This window comes from Oreochromis niloticus, linkage group LG10, assembly GCF_001858045.2.
Source record: "Oreochromis niloticus isolate F11D_XX linkage group LG10, O_niloticus_UMD_NMBU, whole genome shotgun sequence".
Classification (NCBI taxonomy): Eukaryota; Metazoa; Chordata; class Actinopteri; order Cichliformes; family Cichlidae; genus Oreochromis; species Oreochromis niloticus.
The window spans coordinates 34,614,100-34,623,928 of record NC_031975.2 but is presented as its reverse complement, the minus strand read 5'-3'; positions in this window follow the sequence as shown (position 1 = coordinate 34,623,928).

Genomic DNA, 9,829 nt, shown 5'->3' with positions numbered 1-9,829 from the left:
TATGCTTCAAGTAGTTGTATTAGATTGAAACATTTGTTTTATATATTTTATATATCAGTCAAGATTATTGCACACATACACACACACATAGTTTCAGTTGTGCTGGCCTTCTGTCTAGTGGAAAGGTTACGAGGTTTAGCCGATGAAGTGAAGGGTGAAATAAAGGGCAGCAGAAGCTGACACACATACACATACATATTAGATAGACTCATTTATATAGGTAAGAGTTTAATTATGTTTTGCTTGCGACTGCAAAGTTGGGGTGCGTACGTGTTAGTCTGTTCCAGGAAGTACACCAGATGTCCCAGAGATAAGCGACAGCGAAGGCGAGCTGAGGGGAAGCACCGGGCCGAAGACGATGTTCTCTGGACTGTGTCAAGGGTTGACAGAACATTTGTGGTTTTGGATTGACGTATGCTGTATTGTGTCTGAGAGGGGGGGGGAGTAGTATCACCCCCAACCCTATAAAGCCCTTGTCTGACTATTGTAAAGTAGTTCAACACTGATTGGGCGGTTGGACTCACACATGTGTTCATTAAAATGTCGTCTAATTGCACCCGGCTGGATCTGTGGTTATTTTTGGATTCCCCTCAATAACGGAACCTTAACACAATCAATCAATGCAAAATAAATGTGCTGCTCAGATGAAAGTAAACTGAAAAAAAGGACTAAATTATAATTATTTCAAATTAAAAACAGCAGTTAGTTGACTGGACTTCAGGACATGAGCACAGACTGTCTTCCTTTTCTAGCTTTGCACTACTTAAAGTATCCCATCCTTCCCAGTGTTCAGTTTCCCAGTATCAGTCAACTCTGACATTTTCTACATTTCTACATGAACTTAAGTATAACATCAAATCTGTTTTCTACATGTAGATTTAAGTTATGCAGCGATCTGCTGTCAGTGATGACTTCTTCTATGTTCCTCTTCAGGTCATCTCCGTGGGTGAACAGGACCATTTAGACCCGAGTGATTTCCCTCCTCACATCAGGTTCACTCTTGCTGGTGTTAAACAGACCTGGAGGATCCACAACAGCCAGAGTTTGATCCCCACTCTCCTGTTTGTGTCTGTCACTTGGACATGAGTGAGGAGGAGGATTTACAATTACAAACTTCTTTTTAAAGATGGTGTTTACTGCTGAAACAAAACATTACATCACTGAAGGTAATCAGAATCCTAATGTTCACTGTTAGAAGTAAAAGTACTGACTGTTGAGTATCCAGAGGTAGAAGGAAAGTTCAGGCTTTCTGTCCAGTTTTCAGTTGGTGGAAAATTCAACACAGACATGCGAGACTACCAAAAGTACTAAGTACAAATACTTTGTTACTGTACTTAAGTACAATTCACAGGTATCTGTACTTGAGTAGTTTTTTTCTGACTGCTCCTTACTTTTACTCTCTACATTTTAAACAAATATCTGTATCTCAAATGTGGTCAAGTTTCTGTGTCAGAAAACAAGAAAATGCAATGAAGTGACTGTTTTAAATCATGTCTGTGGAGAAAGTCAGACAGATGGAGACAGATAAGGTGAGATTGGACATCACATGATTTGATGTCAACAACTTGATTGGATGTTTAAAGTGTGAAGCTGTGACGTCCAGTAGGAGAGAAAGGGTGAGCAGGTATAAAAGTGAGTTGAAGAAGAGATTCGGGCTTCTTCCCTTTTGTCTTCTGTGAGATGAGCAGGTCAGAAGTTTGGATTGAATTTTTGGCTTTTCATCTGCTCATTGTTGCCGTGTCAGATGGTTCATTCAGAAGGATTTTGATTGACATCATACGTCCACTGGATGCTGCTGTCCTGTTGGGTGATGATCATCAACACGGGACTCGGGGATAAGAGCATCTTTAGACCTGGCTGTGCTCATCCTTCCTCCAACCTCTCCTCACCAAAGATAAGAACAAACTCAGCTCACAGCAGGTTAGTTAGAAAGTAGAGTTCAGGTGATTTGGGTATTAGTTTTTTAATTAGTTACAATTTAAAAAAAAAATTATAATTCATTTTGGTGTAAATAACTCAGGTTCCTCCAGCCTTTTAAAGTAACAGTTCTATCATATTTTATTTGATTTCAGACAAAATGAGTCATATCTGTCAAGAGATTTATTCTAAAGACACTTCTTCAGCTGAGAGTCTAAGGGTAGAAACACACACAGACGCTGTGGTTTTCACTTGTATACAAGGGCGGTCACAGAACGCTCACACCAGAGTGGGGGCCCTGTGATGCGCGCTCTGTTCTTGCACTTGTCTTTATTTATATACAAAAGTAATACAACAGTGAATATGTCTATTCATAGGCAGAGGAAAGTTAGTGCGCAGGGAGTGAAGATAAGAGTGGTTTAGGTGTATGCATGTGTGTTGTGAGATTCAGAAGGACGCGGCCCCTCTTCTTGTTAGAGAGCGCAGATAAAAGTGTCCAGCTCTCCTCTTCCTGCTTGTTCAGCTATTATCGCTGTGAGAAAGAATTTATAAAACAGTCTTGTAGTGGACAACAGTCTAAGTCATCAGAGGTCAACATACAGTATTCTATCATATGCAAACTTATATCATTAAAAGCTTATACTGACTACTAAGTACAATTTTCCATTGACATTATCATTAAAAATAAACAACAAAGACAGAACTCACAAAATATACAGACACTTATTCCAAAGTTTATAAAAACTTGACACAAGCTTTTACTGTTGAATGTCTAGACCAGGGGTAGGCAACCTTTTTGATGGCGAGTGCCATTTAAAATTTCCTCAGAAGTCAGTGTGCCATATGATTGCATTAGCAATAAATGTAATAATGCTCTATATGAACAGTTACACACTATATAGAACTCTTTTATAGAATTATATTTGTTTGCAGATGTTGGCAGCTATCAGTGAATAGTTATCAGCTATTTTGGAACAAAAAAAATACACTTTTTATCCAAAACAGCAAATGAACTGTACAACAGAAAATACAAATGCTATTTATGGTCTTCTCACAACAATGATAAGAAAAATAAACTGGGCCAATATGGTATGTTTGTTAATACAGAGACACACATGTTAATGTGATCTCTGGTCTCCCACTCAGAGACACAGGTCTCCGAGTGTCCAGCATTCAGACAGCTACCTGAGGACAAAATCTGCTCACACAGATATGTAGAGCCAAATACTGTCAATAAGGCCTCTGCAATGTTCTGAAGACAGTTCAACTTGTCAGGTAGTGATGTCCAGCAGGTGAAAATGCAAGCTTTGAATGAAAACAAACGCTGTTGTGACAGTGATGTACACTGTCTTGTTGGTAAATGTATGATTTCTATACATTTTACATCAGATGAAAACTTTGGTTGTAAGCTTCAGATAATTATTTAATAAAAGTGAGATATTCTAAATTAGAATAAAAAAGAAAAGTATATCTCTGTGCCCCCCTTTCCCTGTTAATGTCCTACCTGGCCCCCTGGCAAAACTTTGCTAGACCCGCACAGTTACCAGCTATGTTAAAAAAAGGATGCTGGTGTTATTTGTCTCTCAGAAACAGTTCATAACTTCCCTTCAACTCATTCATGTCACCTAAAAGGTAAACCTGTTTCTCCATCACCTGTTCAGCTCTGATGATTCAGTAAGGACATCTCCTGGTTTCATCTTCATGTTTCCCTCTCACCAGATATACAAACCATCATGACCAGCAGCTTTACAGCTGTGGCTCCAGCAAACATCAGCTGATACTAAATTAATATTAAATAAATTCTAACAACAGCTGATCAAACGTGCTGCTGTTGTTTAGCGCGACATCCGCTGGTTTCCTCTTTCTGGCGCGAAATGGGCGATAAACAAACAAGAGAGAAAAGCCGATCAGCTGATCATTGATCAGTTTCATGATTGAAGTAGCAACAGGAGAGGGAGGGGAGAGAATGAGAGAAGAAAAGGCAGCTGTGCAGCGTAACGACAGAATAAATCCAGCTTTATGTCTTTTTCTTTGTAGCTGAAGTACGGGACAAACTGTGTTCCTTTTCACCTCAACACGAAACGCGTAATATTTTCTCTCAATGCGGGATGATTCCGTCTTTTTACGGGACGGTTGGCAACTCTACTAACTAACCTTATGAATAAAATAAAGTTCACTATCAGTAAAATCATAGCACCCGCCCAGCAGTATAGAAACTCCGTCATGCTAGCTAGTACGCAGTACGAGTTATTGTAACTGACTGTAAAAAGTCAGCACAATGAAAATAAACTCCACCTAAACTTGGTTTATATCTGACCCGGATAGACTGCAGGTCATAACTTCTTACCTGAAGTTCAGTTCACCTGACACTCGGACCGGTGGCTGCCTCGGGTCTCTCCTCCTCCTGCCTCCCCTTTCTCTCCTCCACCTGCTGGCCTCCACCACTTGCTAATGTTACTGAATCTGTGGAAGCTCCGCCATGGCCAACACCAAACAACTGAGTTATTTTTACACACCGACCAGCATTTGGCCAATCCACCACCTTTCATTGTTTATACTGTTACAAAGAGAAAAAAAAAGTCATCGGGCCACCGGTACGCCCGATGGCCAGTCCAGCTATGGTCATGCCATCAGTTAACCCTTCGCGTGCCAAATGTGGCACTCGTGCCTTGGGTTGCCGACCCCTGGTCTAGACTTATTCAAACGGCACATAAATTTGTACTTAGTTCTTTAGTAATGCACGAAACATTGGGACGTTTCTCGTGAAAAAACATTTGACTTGCAGATGTCCATCTTGGAAGTTTAAGGAAAATTCCTCCTCAGTTGTAGCGACCACAATAAAACTCTTTTTACGATTAAAAGCAAAATCATACTGGGCACCATAACTAGCACAAACACTAACCAGCACTGTAAGGAAACAAAATGACCAAATGCTCAGTGTACATTAAATGATAAACAAGAAGATTACCCAGCATACACCCAGTTTTACATTCATTTAACTTGACAGCTGCTGATAATGGGTCTAAACCACCAGCTTGGAGGCATCCTTTTAATGGCAGGTTGTACTTTTTCAGGTTGAATAGTCACACTGTGGTGGATTTTTGTATGATATGTATAACTATGTAACTATATACTCTATATATCTATGTGCACTGAACATATATATTTTAACTTTCATGTAGAGTCTTAAGCACAAGACATTTTTGCTTCACCGTGGTTTATTAAGTTCGTACAGTAACAGGGCAGTTAATGTAGGGGGAGAGAGGGAGAGTTCTCCTGAATAATTTACTCTCTGGTAACTATCCTTCCCTAATACACACTCAACGTCTTTTTAATGCAGCACAACCAAAACAGTAACATTGTAACAGAGATCCTGAACACATCACAATAAAATATCATACGATATAAACACACACACACACACACTTTGAACCCACACTGAAGTGTTTTTATATATGAGAAACCATGTAACCTATGTATTATATGTTATAAGATTGTGCCACTTGCTGTATAAGATTTAATAATTAGGATTAATGTGCGACCTTTGACCGTGTCATGACCTACTGCGATAAGCCAGAGCAAGGGGTACTCAGAGTCCTGACTGGCCTTTGGCCAAGACCTTGGCCGCTACCTGACCCCAGCAGCTGTGTTGGGCGTGTGGGAAAGTTACCCAGCAGCAGGGGGCGGGGATACTGGTCCCTATATTAGGGGACCAGAGGACACCCCCAGAGCTCTTTTTCCTCCTGCTGCTGCTACCTGTCCGTCTCTGTGTTGCTCTGCTGTCTGTGCTTAAGGCTGTACACCCCGGGGTTTTGCTTTGCTTGCTTTCTGCTATGTAATTTTCTTGCTAAATGTCTGTATGTATTTTTCTTGCTGTTCATATGATTCAGTGTATTAAACTCTGTTCCAAGAATTCTACTCTTTTACAGAGCATCTTTTTGAGTGTCTTGATTTTAATTGGATTTGGATCTCCACATCGTTGGTGGGAGAAGGTTATCAGGATGGCTTCAAAATTTGCGACCACAGCACCATTATTGAAACCAATATCAGATAAATTAAATCTTTCACTCTTTACACTTTTAAGAAGTTTGCTGTAATATTTTCTCCATATTTCAGCAACATTCTTATTGCCAATAACCCCATTAATAGCTGATGGCAATAACACCTTACTACTGTTAGTAAACTTTATTTCTTCCCAAACCCATACACCTTATTGTAGCTGCCGTCATAGGCAACTCTCGCATTTAAGATCATTTTATTGGAGTTAAGGTTGAAACAATTAGTAGTTGAAATATTAAGAAATAATAAATAAACAATAATTCATGTTTAAACATTTATATGTTTAAATGTGTTATTTGTGCTAACTGTGCAATTAGATAGGAACCTTTTCTATATTTCCGTTTGTTGTTGCTAAGAGGGCATTTTTGTTGGCTGACACACTCAGCAAGCTAATTAAGAGACGAGCCACGAGGTTTGCACGTCTACAGAAAGTTGTAAAAGAGTGCCTTTTTGGACCTCCCCACGACGTAAAGATTTTATTCCCTTTGAGTGAGGCCAATGAGGTAAATGTTTTATTTTGTTTATTATCGTTGTATGTAAATACGCTAGTGTTGGGTGATATTTCAGTGCAATTACCGCAGTGTGAAGTGTAATGTGTATTTTATTGATCCTTTTGTTGGAATTTTTCGTCATATATAATCCTTAAGGACTTTATTAAGACTCGAGGGGAGTAACACTTATTGTGCTGAAACTTTGTTGCTATAAAATTTGCCCTCATTATCCGCTCATTACTTTTAATGAAATGGTCAGTGTTCTTAAATTTGGCCATAACAGGTGTGACTGATCGGATTTGACCTGCAGGGCTACTCGGGCTTTTTCATATTAGGGTGAGCAGGAAAGACACTTGGAAATTAAAGCAGCCACATGAACTACATCTGACCTCTGTGTTATCTACTGTAAAACTCAGAGGACCAGAGATGAAGACTTTTCTTTTTATCAGAGAGCCGAACCAGACTTCCTGTATCAGGGTGCTGCAGATCTACAACAACAAACATCAGTCAGTTTGTCAAAGCTCCAGAAGTATGAGGGAATACAGTGTCATCAGTTCCCGTCACTCGTGTTTTCTGTACTCACAAAACTGGACTTTGACTTTTTGCCCAAGGCTAATTGTGCCATTTAGATCGAAAGTTTAAAGTGTTCACAGGGAGCAGTGACAGCCTGATGACTGTGTTGTTAAAATGATCCATTAAATAGACCTGCTATGAGTCTGGACCCGTTAAAGAAGGATCAGTCACAAGGACTTTTTTCCTATAAGCTGGATTAATTTTATGTTAATGGACATTGAAGATTAATAACACTTTGATATGAAGCATTGCAAGGTTAGGGTGAGGTTGTTTTAACAATCTGGATCGAGGTACAGATGAAAACTATCACAACATTTTCTACATGTTACAAACTGTTGCTCTGCAGTCATCCAGCTTCTATATAAAGTACAGTGAGAGGTTTGCTTCAGTGTCTGAGTGTAATCAGCTTCACTTTAAGATCTAAGAAATGGTTCAACACAATAAAAGCTTGTTATCATGTAGCTGAAGATTAAAAAGACTGTTTCTCTCTCACATAGTAAACAGTAGATCACTGTTGTAGATGAGATGGTGAATTTCAAATGTTTGTGTTTGTTTGCAAACACTCTTGGCAAATAAAATTACGTTGAAACCAAGCACACCATTGTTTTTCTTGTGACGTTACCAATAAGTTTGATGTGTCACATGGCCCTCTTCCTATTGAAAAAACAAAAGTTGTATCCAAGATGGCCGACTTCTAAATGGCCACCATGGTCACCACCCATCTTGAGGAGTTTGCCCCCTCACATATACTAATGTGCCACAAACAGGACTTTAATATCACCAACCATTCCCATTTTATTACGGTGTATCCATATAAATGGCCCACCCTGTAGATGACAAAATGCAAGAGAGAAACACAATAGTGTTGAGCTTTTCAAAGCTTCTGACATCTTGGCTTGAGCTGAACTAAACTGTGAGTGTGTTTAAACTTCTACAAAGGAAAGAGGTGTACTTGATTTATAAGAACTTCATGACTGTTAATGCAAAAAGAATCATTTTATCCCAATGATCTTGTGTTCATGAGTGATGGAAGTCAACAATCATAACTGAGATTAACATGTGATCATGTATCCAGTCCTAAGCTGCACTGTGGGCTCTGCATCCTGCAACACTCTGAACATCGTCAGCATCATCCTCATCAGTGTGCATGTGTCTAAATGTCAGTAGGCGTCTGAGAGGTGATGCCTGTGGATAAAGTTTTGGAGCTAGATGCAGCTTGCCTTCTTGGACAGCTGTGTGGCTGCTCCCTCTGTGCACGTCCTGCACCTCGATGCTCAGCAGGATAGAACCACCAAACAGAAATGCATCAGAGCTGGAGGATGGGGACAGACTTGTGTGTGATGAGAACTGCTCAGCAGGTGGACGAAACATGAGACAAAGAAGCTTTGAACCCCAAAGTAAAACTCATTTCTTTTGGAGGAAGAGGATGACCTAGCAGGGAACAAGATTTGGCGATCAGGTGAGTAAAGATTGTGTGTATGTACACTGGTGTGGACAGAAGTCTGTGTGGTGCTTTAGGAGCATTTAGAAAAACTTGTGATCACATCAACCTTAGTTCTTTTACTTTGCCTGTTGATGAAGAGAAACTGACCTGATTTAATGTGGAAGTGTGAAGTGAAGGTAAAACATCTGTGATCAGTGTTGCATGGATGGGTTCTAACAGACATGTTGATGGTTTAGATGAAGTTGTTGAAGTCAGCTCAGATCAAACAGAGAAGAAGTCTAAATAAAGATGTGCAGTTTGTAAAGCTTCTGTCAGGGCTCTGTGTGGGGGCAGGTCGAGATGTGGATCCAAGTGCAGGACTCAGAGACGGAAATGTAACTGAAAACCTCAGCTTTATTGCTGGCACCAAACAAAACAGAAACCAAACATGAAACAAACTGGAACACACAGGCAGGATCTGATGGTACGACACGACACTGAGCACAGGAAAACACAGGGCTAATATACACAGGGTGGTAATCAGGGAATGGGCAACAGGAGGGAGAAATTGGACTACAGTAATGAGACAGGGGAGCAGTAGAACTGAACACACTCACATGAGACAGACCTTCACAATAAAACAGGAAACCACTAAACAAAGATGAAGACTGATAGGCAGACAGAATATAACACATGGAACTTGAACTATGCAAAACATGAGACAATGTAAAAGAATCAAAATACAATCCAAAATTAAACCAAGACACGAGAAACTCAAAATACTGGGTCAAAACTGACCCAGAACTGTGACAGTACCCCCCCTCCAAGGGCTGGCTCCCGACAGCCCAAACAAAAACAACAAAACAGAAAACAAGGAGCATCAGTCCAGATCAGTCCATAAACAAGAAAACAGTCCAACAAAAAACTAGATGCATCACGAGTCCACGAGAGAGTTCAGGGGCTCGACCCGAAGGTAGACAGCGCGGGGCCAAAACAGTTCAGGGGGCTGGCCGTGCGGACAGCAGCGGCGGCAGGGACGCAGGCGAAGCGAATTAGGAGGCTGGCCACGCGGAAGGCAGCGGCGGCGGCAAGAGAGCAGGTCTGGAGGCCGCCCTCGACGCCCAACTAGAGGTCTGGAGGCCGGCCGCGAAGCAGGCAGCGGCGGCGGCGAGAGAGCAGGTCTGGAGGTCTGGAAGGTGGCTGTCAAAGGCGAGGTGGTACAAGCCAAGCTTGAGCTGATGGTGTAGCAACCGCAGGACCGGGCGAGGATGAAGACACCGAGGCAGGACCGACAGTAGCGGAACCTGACGGCAGGTGGATGGTGGATGTGATGTGACTGAGCTAATCCTCCTGAGCCTTCTGAACA